Source organism: Somniosus microcephalus, chromosome 6, assembly GCF_052327205.1.
Source record: "Somniosus microcephalus isolate GS21.2 chromosome 6, FLI_Smic_1.0, whole genome shotgun sequence".
Lineage (NCBI taxonomy): Eukaryota > Metazoa > Chordata > Chondrichthyes > Squaliformes > Somniosidae > Somniosus > Somniosus microcephalus.
Genome location: NC_140992.1, coordinates 14181 through 33785, shown reverse-complemented (window position 1 = coordinate 33785; position 19605 = coordinate 14181). Strand labels below are relative to the sequence as shown.

The 19605-nt window shown below is 47.3% G+C and overlaps 1 protein-coding gene across 7 annotated transcripts in view; it reads right to left on the bottom strand.

Moving 5' to 3' along the window:
• LOC147115359 (leucine-rich repeat-containing protein 31-like) overlaps positions 1-5206 on the bottom strand; it is a 109248-nt gene extending 104042 nt beyond the window's left edge. For 2 of the 7 annotated variants that reach the window (XM_085989611.1, XM_085989612.1), the window contains exon 1: positions 4733-5196. The gene's annotated coding sequence lies outside the window, so the exon portion shown is untranslated. Of the gene's footprint in view, positions 1-4732 lie in introns of all 7 variants that reach the window. The other 5 variants (XM_085989609.1, XM_085989613.1, XM_085989608.1 and 2 more) reach the window with 5 other exon arrangements.
• Between the last annotated feature and the right edge of the window lie 14399 nt (positions 5207-19605).

Here is a 19605-nt window from a genome sequence, read left to right as displayed (position 1 = left end):
AAGGTGCCACACAAGAGGTTATTAAACAAGATTAGGGGTAATATATTAGCATGGATTGAGGATTGGTTAACGGACAGAAAACAGAGAGTAGGAATAAACGGGTCATTTTCGGGTTGGCAGGCTGTAACTAGTGGGGTACCGCAAGGATCAGTGCTTGGGCCTCAGCTGTTCACAATCTACATCCAATGATTTGGATGAGGAGACCAAATGTAATGTAAAATAAAAACAGAAAATGCTGGAGATACTCAGCAGGTCAGGTAGCATCTGTGAAGAGAGAAACAGAGTTAACGTTTCAGGTTGATAACCTTTCGTCAGAACTGTAATATATCCAGGTTTGCTGATGATACAAAGCTGGGTGTGAATGTAAGTTGTGAGGAGGCTGCAAGGAGGCTTCAAAGGGATATAGACAGGCTCGGTGAGTGGGCAAGAACATGGCAAATGGAATATAATGTGGAGAAATGTGTAGTTATCCACTTTGGTAAGAAAAATAGAAAAGCAGAGTATTTTTTAAATGGTGAGAGATTGGGAAATGTTGGTGTTCAGAGGGACCTGGGTGTCCTTGTACACAAATCACTGAAAGTTAACATGCAGGTACAGCAAGCAATTAGGAAAGCAAATGGTATGTTGGCCTTTATTACAAGAGGATTTCAGTATATAAGAGTAAAGACGTCTTACTGCAATTATATCGGGCCCTGGTGAGACCACACCTGGAGTACTGTGTACAGTTTGGGTCTCCTTACCCAAGGAAGGATATACTTGCCATAGAGGGAGTGCAACGAAGGTTCACTAGACTGATTCCTGGAATGGGGGGATTGTCCTATGAGTAAACTAGGCCTATATTCTCTAGAGTTTAGAAGGAGAGGTGATCTCATTGAAACATACAAAATTCTTACAGGGCTCGACAGGGTAGATGCAGGGAGTCTAGAACCAGCGGTCACAGTCTCAGAATAAGGGGTCGGCCATTTAGGACTGAGATGTGGGGAAATTTCTTCACTCACAGGGTGGTGAATCTTTGGAATTCTCTACTCCAGAGGGCTGTGGATGTTCAGTCGTTGAGTATATTCAAGACAAAGATCGATAGATTTTGGAATATTAAGGGAATCAGGGGATATGGGGATAGTGCAGTTGAGGTAGAAGGTCTGCCATGATCTTATTGAATGGCGGAGCAGGCTCGAAGGACCAAATGGCCGACTCCTGCTCTTACTTCTTATGTTATGAAAGTTATTATTGAATCTGCTTCCACTGCCCTTTCAGGCAGTGCATTCCAAATCCCAACAACTCGTTGTGTAAATATCTTTCTCATGTTGCCTCTGGTTCTTTTGCTAATCACCTTAAATCTGTGTCCTCTGGTTACTGACCTGTCTGCCACTGGAAACAGTTTATCTTTATCTAAACCCTTCATGATGTTAAATATCGCTATCAAAATCACCCCTTAATCTTCTCTGATCTAAGCTTCTGTAGTCTCTCCACGTAACTGCAGGGGTGGATTTTGCCAGCACTCAGGGCGGGTTTGGAGGCAGGTCAAAGGGTAAAATCATGTTGATTGACGGTGGGTTGCGATCCCGCCGTTAACCCACCTCCAAACAATTTTCCCAAGTGTCGGGTCCCCGATTTGCGCATGGACCCGACATCTAATGGCGGGAAGTGGATTAAAGCCAATTACCTGCCTATTAACAGGTAGTTGACAGGCTATTTTTTAATTTTGCCATTTCTGCCTTGTGTTTCCTGAAGTCTGGACACCACTCCAGGTAAGTGTGGCGTATTGCAAGTCTGCTGTAATGTTTCTGGATTGATGACAGCTGCAGAAGTGGCATGAAGGATCCAATGGTGAGTCTCAGAGGTAAGAAAATGTTGGGAAATTCATTTTTAATGCATTTACACATTTCTTTAGGTAACAAGTTTTGAAATCCATGTCCAGTGCCACCTCATTGGGAGAACCTCTCTCACCAGTGACAGATCACTTCTGTCACCTCACCTGCAGCTGCCATCTATTCTAGCCTATGGAGGGAGTCATTGGAGAGCATGGGTGCAAGAGCTCACCTTTGTACAGTGATTGTCAGTGTTTTCAGCATATCAATGCTGTCAAACACTGAGAAATCAGTTATCGAAAAAAAATTGTGCGTGGTCCCTTTAAGAAAAATTACATCATCTGACCAGCTTCCTCTTAATTGGCTGGCGAGCCTGCAGGGCAGACTTAACAAGACCAATCAATGTAAAATCATGTCTGGGGGGCGGGACTGGAAGCTGGAAACCACCTGACTCGCACCCAACCCGCCTCCATTGAAAAAGTCGCGGCTGAAGTCTTTCATCCCTGGTACCATTCTATGTCAATATTCAGGGTTGGACTGAAGAGGTGGATGAAGAGAAAGAGGATGAAGGGATATAGAAACAGGATGGGTAAATGTGATTGGAACTATTTGCTCAGGTGGATGGTAAAGGCTGACATGGACTGGTTGAGCTGAAGGGCCTGTTTCCATATTGTAACTTCTATGTATTTCTATAACAGTGCTGTTTGACATCCTCCACTCCTGTGAATCACTCAAGCATCTCCTCTTCCTGTATGAACTCAAACAGTGTCAGCAGGATATTGGAGTGTGAAGAACATCACAGCCAATCCTGTCTCATCGGCATCCATACAGGCCCACTTTCCAAGAGGCACAGGATAGTGAGCAGAAAAAACTCCTTGGGTTTCCCTCCACCCCCAGCGCATGTTCCAGGGGCACAGAGGCCAATTGCAGTACTTGGTGGCCCGGCTGCCTGGTCAGTGTCACGTGACTCTGGGCAGCCCACAAATTTATCCAGGGGGCCTCGGACACTCTGCACATTGACAGAATTATCTTAAGTATTCTCACTTTGTCAATAGACAACAAACATTTTTATACCACATGTGCCTGGGATCATCCATCAATCCATGGAATGCTAAGACCAGGACATAATGGGCCAGAATTTATTGTAAAAGTAACAGTGAGTCTCACAGTTGTGCAAATCGGACAGTAACTTCTGGTGAGCACAGATGCGCCGTTAAAAGCAGAAATCTGGAAGTTACTCTCCACGATGCGCCGCTCCTCTGTAAACTGCACAAAAACAGCATCTCACCATCTCCCTCCCCAGTCAATTGTATTGAACACCGTCACGTTCCTGTAACTGCACTGTAGATACGGACTAAACCCATGAAAGAAAGTTAGGGCTTGTCCATTTCAGTCGAAGTACCCTTTATAATGACATGATAAGTCTTAATTTCTGTCAAACAACCTCTCTGGCCTTCACAAAGATGGCGGCGATCGCGAGCCGCTTGTTGAGCGCGACGGGTGGTGCCTAGCTTGGGCGTGGCTGGGCAACAGAGGCCCAGGCTTACAGGCCTGGAAAAACAGTGAAAGGTAGGAAAATTCTAGATGTTAGAGAAAAGATTTACAAATTAATTAACTTTTTTAAAAAACAATGTGTGTTTTAAAAGCAACTTTTTTTTTTGCTGGAAATGTAGATTTGAAGAAACACGCAGAAAGTGGGAAAAAGAAATGAAAAGTTTGGAATCAAGATGGCGGCGACTCACCTTGGTTCAGAATGATAAGGCCCGCCCACAGGTCATTGAACTGTAGGATTGATCATCACATCACTCAACTGTAGGATGGCCCGCCTGCACACACAATGAACCCACCCCCACTCGATGCAAATAAGCAGATAATGAGGAATTTTGAACGTTTTTTGGATACCGTCGGCACAATTTTTGTCCGAGCAAAAAGTAAATATGCCTACAAGAGTCCCCTAATGATGAGCTTTCTTTTGATATAACATGTGTAGGTACGCTCTATAACTTTTGATTGTATAGCCGGCCAGAGAGACAGACATTTTTTTTATATATATATAGAAGCTATATAATAAATAAATATAGATATATGTATTTTTCTTTCTGTCTCCAATCTTTCTTTCCCTTTCTGTACCTGATATGACACTGAATTCATTACTCTAACTGACACTTCCGGTTAGAGACTCTGCTCATGAACGATTCTTCAATTTGATTGGTTAAGGAGACACTTGCTCAGGTCCCAGGTGTCCTGTAGAGGGCGCTGCGCTCTTTGGCTTTTTAACTTGCAGCAACTTCCAGTGCAAAAGGTCATAGAAATTAAATGGCCAAGTGCTACAGTAAATTCTGGCGCTCAAGGGCTAAACTTCTGCTAACAAACCGATGCGCGGTCACCCCCGCTCCATCTAGACTCCGACCGAAGCACACTGGGATCCAATGAGTGTCAATTGCTGATTGCCCCTATTTAGAATTAATGCCCCTTCATTGATACCTTCAGTAACAAGAAAAGCCCTTTTTATCTCAGGTTAAACATCTGCTTTCCACCGAAATCAGACCATCTCTTTTTATTTTCCACTTAAGAAATTCCGCCGGACCGACGCGGAGATTGATTTCGCCGGAAGATTATCGGTCGCCAGGCTGAGTCATTATCGACACCAACCTTCCCTCCAGGAAAAAACATCATTCCGATTTAATTCGATAATTAGAACTTCTCCAAAAGTTCTTTAGATGAAATTTCATGCAAGAAAATTTTTTCCTAATCTACATAAATAACTTCTGTTTTAATCTAAAGGTGACCTGGAGGGCAATTCTGTGCCTTTCACGAAATATTGACCAAGGAAGTTTGGGTCAACATTGCACGAAACTTAAAGTCAAAACCAGAAGTCAGTTCCTGGTCAATTAAATTATAAAACCGAACGCTATCTATCTTACCCGGCCTCGCCTCCAATCCTGTGCGGCGCAGTCAGGCTTCAAGGAGCTGCTTCAACTGAGGATACCTGCAAACAACAACCTGCGTTAATGACTCGAAGGGAAATGATTCCAGACAGCAGGAAGTGCGAGCGGTGCCCTTTCAGCTGCCGAGAGCCCGGGACACCGGCTGCAAAGTTCAGGCTGAATTTTGCCTGCGCTCAGCGGGCGGGTTCGGAGGCGGGTCCGCTGTCAAAATCTAAAAGATTGACAGCGGGGAGGTATCCCGCTCTGAACCCTCCTCCTTGTGAGTTTCCCTCTGCCTGCGTTCGGCAGACACGGCACTAAGGGCGGGTCATTCAATTGTGCTGGTTCAGAGGGTGTTTAAACCAATTTTCTCAACATTTTAGCAGGCACAACTTCGCCGCACCCCAAAAAAGTTAGCGCCCCAACACCGTAAATTCAGTGATAACGCCCCAAGCAGGTGGCGCTACCAGTGAATATCGCGACGCTACGCGCAACAGCGCCATGTGCGCCAGCACCTAGCGGCGCGGTATTGCAGGCCTCCCTCCCCTGATTAAAGGGGAGGGGCCTAGCTGGACCACCGGGGAGCGGGGTGCCGGGAAAGCAGCCCGGCACTCGAGGACCAATCCCGGCCGGCACCCCACATAAAACAGGGGGAAGGGGGCGGGTGCTGGCAGGCAGCCAGAAAAAAACGGCCGCTTGACACCTGCCCCTTTAAATACCGCCACCATGGCTGCAGAATCGCCACCCTCACCCTGTCGGACATATCGTCCAGTGATAGGTCAGTGGGCACAGCCCAAGTTTGCGTTTGGTCTCCCCAATGTAGAGGAGACCGTATCGTGAGCAGCGAATACAGTATATTAAATTGCAGGAAGTACAAGTAAATTGCTGTTTCACCTGGAAGGAGTGTTTGGGACCCTGGACAGTGGGAAGGGTGGAGGTAAAAGGGCATGTGTTGCATCTCCTGCGCTTGCATAGGAAGGTGCCGGGCGAAGGGGAAGGGGTGTTGGGGGTGATAGAGGAGTGGACCAGGGTGTCGCGGAGGGAGTGGTCCCTTCGGAATGTTGAAAGGGGAGGTGAGGGGAAGATGTGTTTTTGGTGGTGGGATCACGCTGGAGGTGGCGGAAATGGCGGAGGATGATCCGTTGAATGTGGAGGCAGTAGGGGTGAAAGGTGAGGACAAGGGGAACTCTATCGTGGTTCCGGGAGGGAGGGGAAGGGGTGAGAGCAGAAGTGCGGGAAATGGAACGGACACGGTCAAGGGCCGTGTCAACCACAGTAGAGGGGAATCCTCGGTTGAGGAAAAAGGAAGACATGTCGGAAGCACTGGTATGGAAAGTGCCATCGTCAAAACAGACACGACGGAGATGGAGAAACTGGGAGAATGGAATAGAGTCCTTACAGGAAGCGGGGTGGGAGGAAGTGTAGTCCAGGTAGCTGTGGGAGTCAGTGGGCTTGTAGTGAATGTTTGTCAATAGCCTATCCCCAGAGATGGAGACAGAGAAGTCGAGGAAGGGAAGGGAAGATTCAGAGATGGACCATGTGAAGGTGAGGGAAGGGTGGAAATTGGAAGCAAAGTGAATGAAATTTTCTAGTTCAGGGCGAGAGCAGTAAACAGCACCGATACAGTCATCAATGTACTGGAAAAAGAGGTGAGAGAGGGGACCTGAGTAGGACTGGAACAAAGAATGTTCTACATATCCCACGAAAAGGCGGGCATAGCTGGGACCCATGCGGGTTCCCATAGCAACACCTTTAATTCGGAGGAAGTGACTGGAGTCAAAGGAGAAGTTGTTCAATGTGAGAACAAGTTCAGCCAAGCGGAGGAGGGTGGTGGTGGATGGGGACTGGTTGGGCCTCTGTTCAAGGAAGAAGCGGAGCGCCCTCAGGCCACCCTGGTGGGGGATGGAAGTGTAGAGGGATTGGACATCCATAGTGAAAAGGAGATGGTTGGGGCCAGGAAACTGGAAACTGTTAAAGTGATGGAGGGCGTCGGATGTAGGTGGGAAGAGACTGGACAAGGGGAGAATAAATAGAGTTGAGATAGGAAGAGATAAGTTCCGTGGGGCAAGAACAGGCTGAAACGATGGGTCTACCAGGGCAGTCCTGTTTGTGGATCTTGGGAAGGAGGTAGAAGCGGGCTGTGCGGGGTTGGGGGACTATGAGGTTGGCGGCCATGGAGGGAAGATCTCCAGAGGAGATGAGGTCAGTGACAGTCTTGGAAACAATGGCTTGATGTTCGGTAGTGGGGTCATGGTCCAGGCGGAGGTAGGAGGAGGTGTCGGAGAGTTGGCGTTCAGCCTCCGTGAGGTAGAGGTAGGTTCGCCAAACAACAACAGCACCATCCTTGTCAGCCGGTTTAATGACAATGTTGGGGTTGGATCTGAGAGAATGGAGTGCTGCAAGTTCAGAGGGAGGTAGGTTGGAGTGAGTGAGGGGAGCAGAGAAATTGAAATGGCCGATGTCACGCCGGCAGCTTGCAATGAAAAGATCTAGAGAGGTTAAGCAGCCTGAGGGAGGGGTCCAGGTGGAACGAGAATTCTGAAAATGGGAGAAAGGGTCAGCTGTGCGGGGGGAAGACTCCTAGCCAAAGAAGTGGACACGGAGATAAAGGCGATGGAAAAAGAGCTCAGCATTGTGCCGAGCTGATTATCATCCATGTGTGTGCCAAGTTCCCTGGCAGCTGCCATGACTTGTACATCCTGTGCCATTCTGCTGTCCCTCAGCTCTTCACACTGCCAAGCAGTCTTGGCGGCGGGCTACTTAGAGACAAGGGCTATCCCCTGAAGACGTGGCTCATGACACCTTTGAGGAGACCAACAAATGAGCCTGAAGGACGTTATAATCAAAGCCACATCTCCATGAGAAGTGTCATCGCACAGGCAATAGGTTAGCTCAAAATGCGCTTCAGATGCTTCGACAGATCTGGAGGAGCCTGTAATGTTATCTTAACGTAATTATGAGTCTCCCAAGCAGTTGTAGTGGAGTGCCATTTATTAAGTCCTGACTCTGTGCCTCCTAGTAGAGTACCACAAGCATAGAAACATAGAAACATAGAAGATAGGAGCAGGAGTAGGCCATTCGGCCCTTTGAGCCTGCTCCGCCATTCAATGAGATCATGGCTGATCATCCAAATTCAGTACCCTGTCCCTGCCTTCTCCCCATATCCCTTGATCCCTTTAGCCTTAAGAAATATACCCAACTCTTTCTTGAATATACTTAATGAACTGGCCTCCACTGCCCTCTGTGGCAGAGAATTCCACAGGTTCACCACTCTCTGGGTGAAGAAATTCCTCCTCATTTCAGTCCTAAATGGCTTACCCCTTATCCTTAGACTATGACCCCTGGTTCTGGACTCCCCGGCCATCAGAAACATCCTTCCTGCATCTAGTCTGTCCAGGCCTGACAGAATTTTATAGGTTTCGATGAAATCCCCTCTCAATCTTCTAAACTCCAGTGAGTATAAGCCCAATTGACACAATCTCTCCTCATACGTCATTCCTGCCATCCCAAGTATCAGCCTGGTGAATCTATGCTGCACTCCTTCCATGGCAAGAACGTCCTTCCTCAAGTAAGGCGACCAAAACTGCACACAATACTCAAGGTGTGGTCTCACCAAGGCCCTGTACAACTGCAGCAAGACATCCTTGTTCTTGTACTCGAACCCTCTTGCTACGAAGGCCAACATACCATTTGCCGCCTTAACCGCCTGCTGCACCTGCATGCTTACCTTCAGCGACTGGTGCACAAGAACACCCAGGTCTCTTTGCACTTCCCCTTCTCCCAATCTATTGCCATTCAAATAATAGTCTGCCTTCCTGTTTTTGCCACCAAAGTGGATAACCTCACATTTATCCACATTATAGTGCATTTGCCATGTTTCTGCCCAATCACCCAACCTGTTCAAATCGTGCTGGAGTTTCACGACATCCTCCTCACAGCATACCCTCCCACCCAGCTTTGTGTCATCTGCAAATTTGGAGATATTACATCCAATTCCCTCGTCCAGATCATTAATATATATTGTGAACAGCTGGGGTCCTAGGACCGATCCTTGCGGTACCCCACTAGTCACTGCCTGCCACTCGGAAAACGACTCATTTATTCCAACTCTTTGCTTTCTGTCCGCCAACCAGTTCTCTATCCAAGTCAATACCTTGCCCCCAATCCCATGTGCCTTAATTTTGCACGCTAATCTCTTATGTGGGACCTTATCTAAAGCCTTCTGAAAGTCCAAATATGCCACATCCACTGGATCTCCCTTATCTATTTTACCAGTTACATCCTCAAAAAATTCCAGTAGATTAGTCAAGCATGATTTACCTTTTGTAAATCCATGTTGACTTTGTCCGATCCAGTCACTGCTTTCCAAATGCTCTGCTATGGCCAGGATGGCGTCGGATCCCGCCCCCGGATATGACGTCAGCCGTCAACCAGCTGTCAATCAAACCCCGCTGTCTTTACGACAGCTACGGTTATCCGTACATCTTCCCCCTTCAATGAAGACATAACACAGTAACAACATAACAACATAACACATAGAACACTTGTTAACATCATATAGAAACAGTCAGTGTAACTACACCGTTGAACTAATTGCAGGTAGGTATAAACCTTACCCATACCCAGGAGTCCATTAACTGTTTACAGTCTTATCAATCCCTGTCTACAGGTCAAGTTTAACTACAGGCTTTCTGGTGCACAGTGACCTGCGTGGCTGAACGGGTGTTTGCTGAACCACCCCAGTTGTATCCCTTAAGTTCATGTCTGTACCACACAGGTCCCTTGTCACATTATCACTACTGTGTCCTTCGTCACTTTGTGGCATTTCCCTCATCTCGTCATCCTCTCTGTCCTCCTGAGGCTGAAAGGTCTCTGTGGTTTTCAGTAGGTGCCTCCTGTTTCTGCGAAACACATTGCCGTTCTCTGTCATGACACTGTATGACCTGGGGGCAACCTGTTGTAGAACGGTGGCTCTTTTAGGCCATGACTCAGGCCCTTCAATGTGAACTATATCCTTCTCCTGTAGAGGCACTAGTGTTGTGGCTGTGTGGTCATGAAGTGTTTTTTGTTTCTGTTGTAGTTTCCGAGCCTTGTCTGCCCACACCTCATCTGTTGCCAGGTGTGACATAACTGGGAAGTCGTGTACGGATTTTCCGACCCAGTAAGAGCTCAGCTGGAGACTTGCCACTTGCTAGCGGGCCCACCCTGTACAACATCAGGGCCAGATATGGGTCAGTGTTGCTGTGTGCTGCTTTCTTTAATAGTCTTTTCACAATCTGTACCCCCTTCTCCGCTTTTCCATTAGCCTGAGGATAGAGCGGACTGGAGGTTATATGATTAAACTCATACTCTGAAGCAAATGACTGAAACTCATGACTGGCATAGGGAGGGCCATTATCAGAGACCAGGGTTAGAGGGATGCCCTGCCTGGCAAAGATTGACTTCAGGTGAGTAATCACAGCTCTTGATGTGGTACTGGACAAGAGAGCCATCTCCGGATAATTGGAATAATAATCAATAACTAACAAATAGTCTTTTCCTTCATAGTGAAATATATCAGTTCCGACCTTTTCCCAAGGTTGTGATGGGAGCTCTGTGGTAATGAAGGGCTCTTTTGTTTGCTTGTAGTGATACTCCTGACATGTAGCACACTCGCTGATCAACTGGTCAATATCAGAGTTCATGTTTGGCCAGTAGAGTGCCTCACGTGCTCTCCTTTTTGACTTTTCTGCACCCAGGTGCCCTTCATGTATCCTGTTGAGCATTTCTCGTCGCATAGAGGTGGGCACTACTATCCTGTCACACTTAAGCAGTAGTCCATTGACCACAGAGAGCTCAGACTGAATGTGATAATATTGTTTCTTCCAGCCCTCTTGAAGATTTCTCATTACTTTACTCAGGACTGGGTCCTTTGATGTCTCTGTGACTATCACTGATAGTTGTTCCTGTGTGGCGGGCAATGCTGCGTAGACCATATCCACATGAAGAGCCACATCCTCTTCTGATTCACTGTTTTGTGTGGCGTAAGGCGCAGCCCTGGATAGTGTGTCTGCAATGAACATTTGTGTCGCTGGCACATATGTTAGCTCAAAATCGTAACGTTTAAGTCTCATCATTAGGCGTTGTATCCGTGGTGACATGTCACACAGATTCTTCTTTGCGATCCCTAGCAGTGGCTTATGGTCCATTTCTAGGATAACCTTGGGAAGACCATAGATGTAGGTATGACATTTTTCACACCCAAATGCCAAGCCAAGGCACTCCTTCTCGATTTGCGCGTACCGGCACTCTGTAGCCATCATGGAGCGTGATGCATACGCCACTGGTCACCATTCTCCTTCATCTTCCTGTAGAAGGACAGCCCCTAATCCATTCTTAGAGGCATCTGTGGACACTTTTGTCCTCTTTTTAGGGCAGAAGAACTTCAGTAAGGGTTCACTTGCTAGAATGTGTAGCAGCCTCTTCCATTCTCTCTCATGTTCATGTCCCCATTGGAACTCTGTCTCTTGGTGCAGCAGTTTTCTCAGATGAACAGTTTTCACTGCTAGATTTGGAATGAATTTTCCTAGGTAGTTAACCATGCCAAGGGCCCGCTGAACCCCTTTCTTGTCCTTTGGTTTCTTCATGTCATGTATAGCCTTTACCTTTGATTTGTCTGGCTGAATCCCCTCTGTAGAGATCTTGTCTCCGAGGAATGTGATTTCATTGACACTGAACTGACATTTGTCTTTATTTAGTTTGAGTCCATACTGCTGTATTCTCTGAAGTGTTTTCTCCAGTCTGGTGTCGTGCTCCCCCTGAGTGGAGCCCCATACTACCAGATCATCCACGTACACCCGCACTCCCTCCAGGCCCTCGATGATTTGCTCCATTGCTCTGTGAAAGATTTCTGGGGCGGAGCTAATACCAAAGGCAGACGCTGGTAGGAGTATCGACCAAACGGGGTGTTAAAAGTGCACAGCTTAGCACTTTCTTCATCAAGTTTCAACTGCCAGAAACCGTGCGCGGCGTCCATCTTGGAGAAGACTTTCGCTTCTGTCATTTTGCTGACTATTTCCTCTCTCTTTGGAATTTGATAGTGCTCCCTTTTGATATTGGCGTTAAGGTCCTTGGGATCCATGCAGACATGCAATTTATCAGTTTTCTTTGAATTGACGCAGACCATGGAATTTACCCAGTCAGTCGGTTCCTCAATCTTCTTTGTGACAGCTAGTCCCTCCATGCGGTGTAGCTCTTTCCTCAGTTTTTCACTGAGAGCCACTGGAACTCTCCTGGGTGCGTGAATCACAGGTTGTGCATCCTCTCTCAGTTTGATGGAGTATGTAAAGGGCAGTGCTCCGAAACCCTGAAATACATCTGCATATTTGTGTGCTATAGTCTCATGAGTCAGATTTGTACTATCTTGGGGGGCACTCTGCACACAGTTCAGTTCATTGATAGTATAGACTCGTTTTACCAAGCCCAAATCCACACAGGCCTTATCCCCCAACAGTGACTCATGTCCTTCAGGCACTATAACAAAGGTCAAAGGGTGAATGTGATTTTTTACCTTAACATTCAGCCTACACGTTCCTTTTGTTTCAATGCTTTGTCCATTGTATGCTTCAAAGACACTGTCTTGTTCAGTATTTTAGGTCGCATTTTGAGATTCCGTGCATCACTCCAACTTATGAGGTTTGCCTTAGCACCTGTATCTAGCTTAAAGGGAACAATGGTGCCATTTACCAGCAAGGGAGCTATCCAAACTTCAGTCTTTGGTCCTACAGAGTGCACTTCATTAGCATTTTTGCCCTGTTTTGACTCATTTTGCACCATTCCAACAAACAAAGTCTCTGCTCCTGTCTCTTCAGTCTCAATAGCATGCACTGTCTTTTTACCTTCAGTTTTCTCTTCCCAAAAACACATCTTGGCAAAGTGATTCCTACCTTTACATTTTGCACAGTTCTTCCCATAAGCAGGACACTGTCTGGCTACGTGTTTATTACCGCACCATCTGCATTCGTAAGGCGTCATCGTCTTGAACTCCCTGGGCCCTCTTGTGTCCCTTTTGTGTACCACATCCACCGGCAGGTTTTTCAGCCCCAGGGCGCTCCTGCCCACTGCTTTGCTGCTCCCTTCGAAAGTTTTCGTGTGCATGGCTGAGAGTTCACTAGCATGACATATTTTCACTGCTGCATCCAAATTTAGGTCATTGTCTCTAAGCATTCTCTCCCTCACCTTCTTGTCGAGTATTCCAAAAACGACTTGATCGCGTATCATCGATTCCTTCAGGTCCCTAAAGTTGCATGCTTGTGCTTTTATTTTCAAGTCCGTCAAAAAAACATCAAAGGATTCTCCTTGCTTTTGCACATGGGAGCGAAACACGAATCTCTCATACGTTTCATTCTTTTTTGGAGTGCAGTATTCGTCGAACCATTCTATCACCTTGTCCAGATCATTTTTATCATCTTTGGCTGCAAACGTAAATGTGTTAAACAACTCAATTGCCTGCGAGCCAGCCACTGTTAGCAACAAAGCTACTTTACATGTTCCAGAGCTAGTCGAAGCGTCAATCGCTGTGAGGTAGAGAAGAAAGCGTTGCTTGAAGACACGCCAATTTTCATCCACATTTCCTTCTAGTTGCAGGCTAGCCGGAGGTTTTATTCCTTCCATTGTTGTAGTATGTCCTTATCGTGAGTTCTATAAATCCTGGTACCATGTAATGTTATCTTAATAATGTAATTACGAGTCTCCCAAGCAGTTGTAGTGGAGTGCCATTTATTCAGTCCTGACTCTGTGCCTCCTAGTACAGTACTGCAAGCATGGCCAGGATGGCGTCGGATCCCGCCCCTGGATATGATGTCAGCTGTCAACCAGCTGTCAATCAAACCCCGCTGTCTTTACGACAGCTACGGTTATCCGTACAGAGCCCTTCACTATGCACCAACTAGGGTCTTGTGAATAGTTGTCATCTGCTGCGCCCTGCACAACATAGTGCAGCAGCGAGGATTAGTACTGGATGAGGAAGATGCCACTGAGCGCAGAGCCTCATTGGCAGACAAGGAGGATGAAGACGAGGAAGCTCACCATGAGGTTGGTTACGAGGATGAGGAACACCTGGATGAGCCGGCAGTCCCATTGCAGCCAGTACATGAGCACATTGCTGCCCGTCACGCCAGGAATACCCTTATCAATGGCAGATTTGAATATCTTCATGCAGCTCATACATGTGGCAGCCACCTGCATACGCAGGTTTGCATCATCCAACACCAACACCATGTAGCAGTCAAATAATGTTTTGTCCCTTGTTTTGACTCTCTCCACCATTGCTGGGTGTGAAATGAGCCCTGACCCTTCACTCTGCCACTTGCATTTCATCACACAAATTTGCCAATGACCTCCAAGTGTGACAATTAGATGATTTATTAACAGCACTTCATAGAATGCTAACATGACATTGATATAGAAAGACACACCTGAGTGACTACCCTTGTGACTATTTGTGTGGGATCTTTCTTTTCTGGGTGCTTCTGCATCGTGCTACCCCTGCGGCTTCAGCAGTGGTAGAGGCAGCCTCCTCATCTCTGTGCTGCACCTACTTAGATGCCTTTGGCGGTTGTCCTCTGGGTTTTGGAGTCACTGATGGTTCCACCAAAGTCTGCTCCTCCTGCGGCTGTGCATGCGCAGACTTGGCCATCACTGTCCAGGGAGGCATCTGGGGCTCTGACCAAGGGGTTGGCAAGGGGGTGGCAGTCAGTGCGCTTGGAGTGGAGCCCCCACTTCCATGTCCTCTCCCACCATTGTCCCTCTCATGGGCCACCCGCACCGCTCTGCTAGCAAGCAGCTGGAGAACATCTTGCTGCACTTCAGTGGGGCCATGAGAGCCCACCTCTATACTGACATCCCTCCTACAAAGGATGTCTACGAGCCTTTGGTTTCTCTCCTCCATTTTTCCCCATCGCTTCTCCATAGATGAGCATCTATTTTGAAGAGAAACCATGTTCTCATGCGACTGGCGCCGTGTCTCCTCCATGCAGTTGGCCATCCTATCCATGGAGGAAGCTATCATTGTCAGTGAGTGTGCCACGGTGTTGCTCATGCTGGAGATGGACTCCTCCATTCTCAGCACACTTGCAGTCACCGCGATCGCAAAACCCGTCAGAGCCTCCTCAACTTGTTCCTGCAGCTCCAGGATCGTCCTCTTCCTGGATGGCCCCCGAGGCTCAGTGTCTGCAAGCAGCTGAGCAGAGCTAGGAGACTCCTGCGCCCTCCGACAAGGAGTCTCTACTGCTGTCAATGTCTCCACCATCTGCTGCTGCTCAGTTGTGATCTGTGAGACACCAGGTGACAGCACTGCTCTATCTCGCGACATACTCACCGAGGTGTGTGACTCTGCGCTGGTGCTGGGCTGCATTGTCTGAGGTGATGCTGCGCCCTCAGAGGCAGGAGGCTCCTCTGCGGAGTCTTCTTGTTGTTCCTCCTGGACATTGTGGGGGGGGGTGGTTCTTGATGGACCTGTGGGAGAGTGAAGACATCAGGTAGATATACAGGATGTCTACTGCAGAAACATAGCATTATCCGCATGATGAGCATTCAACTTGTCTTGATGTCACACCCCATATGAGGCAATGATGAAAGGCATGCGACTGTATGGAAATTCATTCTGTCACCAGCTTCTTCCACTGAGCCCCTCTCTCCGCCCCCCACTTCCGGAACATCCACCACTCCAGCAATCTCCAGTGCTGCCTCCTCTGCACTCGTCAGATATGACATGGTTTGTGGAGGCCCTCCTCCCGTTCGCTCCCTCTCCCTCTTATTGTGGGCTATCTTTTCCTGCAAGGAGGGAAAGAAGAGAAGGTTCAATGCGAGTGATGGTATGAGTGTAAGGAATGGAATGGCATAGAGTTTACACAGAGAATTTGATGGAGTGGGTTGGCAATAACAAGTTGCCTCCTTTTGTGTTGTTAGTTGCTGTCATTGCAGAATGATGAGGTTCAGTGTGAGGGCTGCATAGTAAGATGGTGACCTGATAATGTAGATAGAGTTAGAGGGATGGATGAAGGTACAAGGGATGTTGGGCTGTGTAGCATTGTGCAGGAGTAGGGGTGGCAATGTAGAGTGGTGCGAATGTGATGAGACGCACAGCAGCATCAAGGTCATTGTGGCTTAATGCTCACTGTTCCTGATCTTACTAGATCATTGAACCTCTTGCGGCACTGCACCCAGGTGCGAACCACCACTGACAGCCCCGTAACCTCCTGCGATATCTGCAGCCATGCTGCCTTTGTCTGCTGGGGAGGCCTGTTCCTGCCGTCCGCAGGGAAGAGAACCTCCCTACATGCTCTCAATCACTCCACAAGATGATGAAGGGACTCATCTGTGAAGCAAGGTGCTGCTCTTTGATGCTGCAAGCTCATAGTGCAGAGACTCAAACTCTGACAGCACTGAATGCTATCAATTTGCAACTGACAGTAACTGGGGCCATGGCCCCTTTAAATAAACCAGCAATAATCGCATCATCCAGTGACGTCACTTTCATAGTGCCAGGAAACGCACAGGGCGGCCTAACAAGGCCCATTAGGGCAAGGTTTGGGCCGCCCCCACCGTCAATCTCTCCCGCCTTGAAGCCGCTCTGGTAGGCAAAATTGCAGCCCACATTTTTACACTTTAATTGGCTCCAGGGTCATCAACCCAAAAAAATCTAACAAATGTGTCCCCTTTTAGAGGGGCACAAATAATAACCACCAAATCACACGGAAAGAAAAAGGAAACGTGTAAAATTAAATGATATTATTTACAACGTGGACTGCGGTGTAACTGGGAGGTTAAGAAGAATTCAACTGAAAAGGTGCATTGGTTATATTTGATTATAAAACATCGGAGCCATAATATCTTCTGGCATTTTTTGTATGTGGCAGTTCTTGCTTTCAGTAAGGGCGAGGATACATAGATACATAGAAGATAGGAGCAGGAGTAGGCCATTCGGCCCTTCGTGCCTGCTCCGCCATTTAATGAGATCATGGCTGATCCTTTAATTCAGTATCCCGTCCCCGCCTTCTCTCCGTAACCCTTAACCCCTTTTGCCCGTAGAAATATATCTAATTCCCTCTTAAATATATTTAATGAGCTGGCGTACACTGCCCTCTGTGGCAATGAGTTCCACAGGTTCACCACTCTCTGAGTGAAGAAATTCCCCCTCATCTCTGTCCTAAATGGTTTAGCCCTTATCCTTAAATTATGTCCTCTAGTTCTGTTCTCACCCGCCAAGGGAAACATTCCTTCTGCATCCAGTCTGTCTAGACCTGTCAGAATTTTATACACTTCTATGAGGTCCCCTCTCAATCTTCTAAACTCCAGTGTGTACATCCCTAAACTACATAGTCTCTCCTCATAGGTCATTCCCGCCATTCCTGGTATCAGCCTGGTGAATCGCCGCTGCACCCCCTCCATGGCAAGAACATCCTTCCTCAGATGAGGCGACCAAAACTGTACACAGTACTCGAGGTGTGGTCTCACCAGTGCCCTGTACAGCTGCAGCAAGGTATCCCTGTTCCTGTATTCTAACCCTTTTGCTATGAAGGCCAGCATACCGTTTGCCTTCTTGACCGCCTGTTGCACCTGCATGCTCGCCTTCAGTGACTGGTGTACAAGAACACCCAGGTCTCTCTGTACTTCCCCCTCTCCCAATCTATTGCCATTTAAATAATAATTTGCCCTCCCGTTCCTGCACCCAAGGTGGATAACTTCGCACTTGTCCACATTATAGTGCATCTGCCATTTATCCGCCCAATCGCCCAGTCTGTCCAAATCGCTCTGGAGCTTCCTGGTCTCTTCCTCTGAGCCCACCCCACCTCCTAGTTTAGTGTTATTATTTAGTTGTTAAATAAATGTTATGTACTGTTTATCTAAAAGGGGCGGAATTGTTGTGTATGTACCTTTAAGAGAAGAACTGATTCTATACTGCAGTACCGTCAGTGACCACCCCTGTATATAAAGCCATAGCAGGCTTCTGTATTTCAGTCTTGAGTTCCCCTCTGTTCAGTAAATACCTGTTTTATTGTTCTCCTGCAGTCCGAGTATTATTGATAGCCGGACACTACACTAACCCTAACCCTAAATACGTTAACCCTAAATACCCTAACCCCTAGACCCAAACCCGAACCCTAAATACCCTAACCTAAACCCTAACCCCTAACCCTAAACCCTAACCCTAACCCTACTGCATCGCTTTATAACTAGACGCTCATCCAGTGAAATGCACAACATTATTATCCAGATACACAGTGACTGAATAAGAAAGGGGCAGTCCCTGGGCACCAGGACTTGGGGGGGGGCTCCAGTACTGGGGAGGGAGGTTAGGGTTAGGGTTTAGGGGTTAGGGTTAGTGCATTTAGGGTTAGTGTTAGGGTTTAGGGGTTAGGGTTTAGGGGTTGGGGTTAGGGTTAGTAACACTGCATTTAGGGTTAGGGTTAGGGTTAGGGTTTAGGGTTAGGGGTTAGGGTTTAGGTTAGGGTATTTAGGGTTCGGGTTTGGGTCTAGGGGTTAGGGTATTTAGGGTTAACGTATTTAGGGTTAGGGTTAGTGTAGTGTCCGGCTATCAATAATACTCGGACTGCAGGAGAACAATAAAACAGGTATTTACTGAACAGAGGGGAACTCAAGACTGAAATACAGAAGCCTGCTATGGCTTTATATACAGGGGTGGTCACTGACGGTACTGCAGTATAGAATCAGTTCTTCTCTTAAAGGTACATACACAACAATTCCGCCCCTTTTAGATAAACAGTACATAACATTTATTTAACAACTAAATAATAACTAATTACAATTACAATTTTCTCTGTACTATATACATCAACTGAAATAATCATTTATAAGTTCAGTCTTTGAGGAGGCTTCCTGATCCTGACTGGATAGCGCCTTTCTCGAGTATCCTGTTCTTGCGGCGGAGTTGATTCTGGCTCATTGTCATTGGTTGGTTCGTCAGCTTCCAATACCACTGCTTCTGAGGTAGACGCAATCTGTACTTCGGGTTGATTACAAGGTGCACCTGCTCGTGGTATGGGTTTGGCTTGTTCCTGTGACTTTAGAATCTGGTCAGCATGGCGTCTCATGATGCTCTCTCCAACGTCCACTGTGTACATTAGTGATCCCTGCTGTGCATATTTTTCCTGGCTGCCATTTTTCTGTTTGGTAGTCACGGGCCAAGACTGGTTGCCCTATCTTGAAGCTCCTGGTTGGCTTCTCATTTATGTGCTGGAATTGCTTATCCTCAACATCTCGTCTTATGTTTGGTTTGAGCAAATCCAGGTGACATCTTAGCCTTCGGTTGAGGAACATTATGGCTGGAGCTTGGTTGGTGACTGCATGTGTCGCATTCCGGTAAGCAAACAAGAAATTATCCACCTTGTGTTGTAGTGGTATGTCGTCGTTATACATTGCCTTTATTGCCCTTTTAAAGGTCTGAACAAACCTCTCAGCCAATCCATTTGTGGCTGGATGATATGGGGCAGATGTGTAATGTTTCACCCCATTATTCCTCAGAAACCTCCGGAAATCCTCGGACACAAACTGTGGCCCATTGTCGGAGCAAATCTGTTCTGGCAAGCCATTCCTGGCGAAGATGGTCCGTAGGACTGCAATAGTTTTCTCCGTGGTGGTGGAGGACATTTTGATGACCTCTGGCCATTTCGAATGGACGTCCACAGCGATTAGGAACATTGAGTCCATAAATGGACCAGCAAAATCAATGTGTACCCGTTGCCATGGAGATGAGGGCCACTCCCATGGATGTAGCGGGGCCTGTGGTGGAGCGTTTTGGACCTTCTGGCATCCTGTGCATCTCTTGGTCATATCCTCGATTTCTTTATCGATTCCCGGCCACTACACAA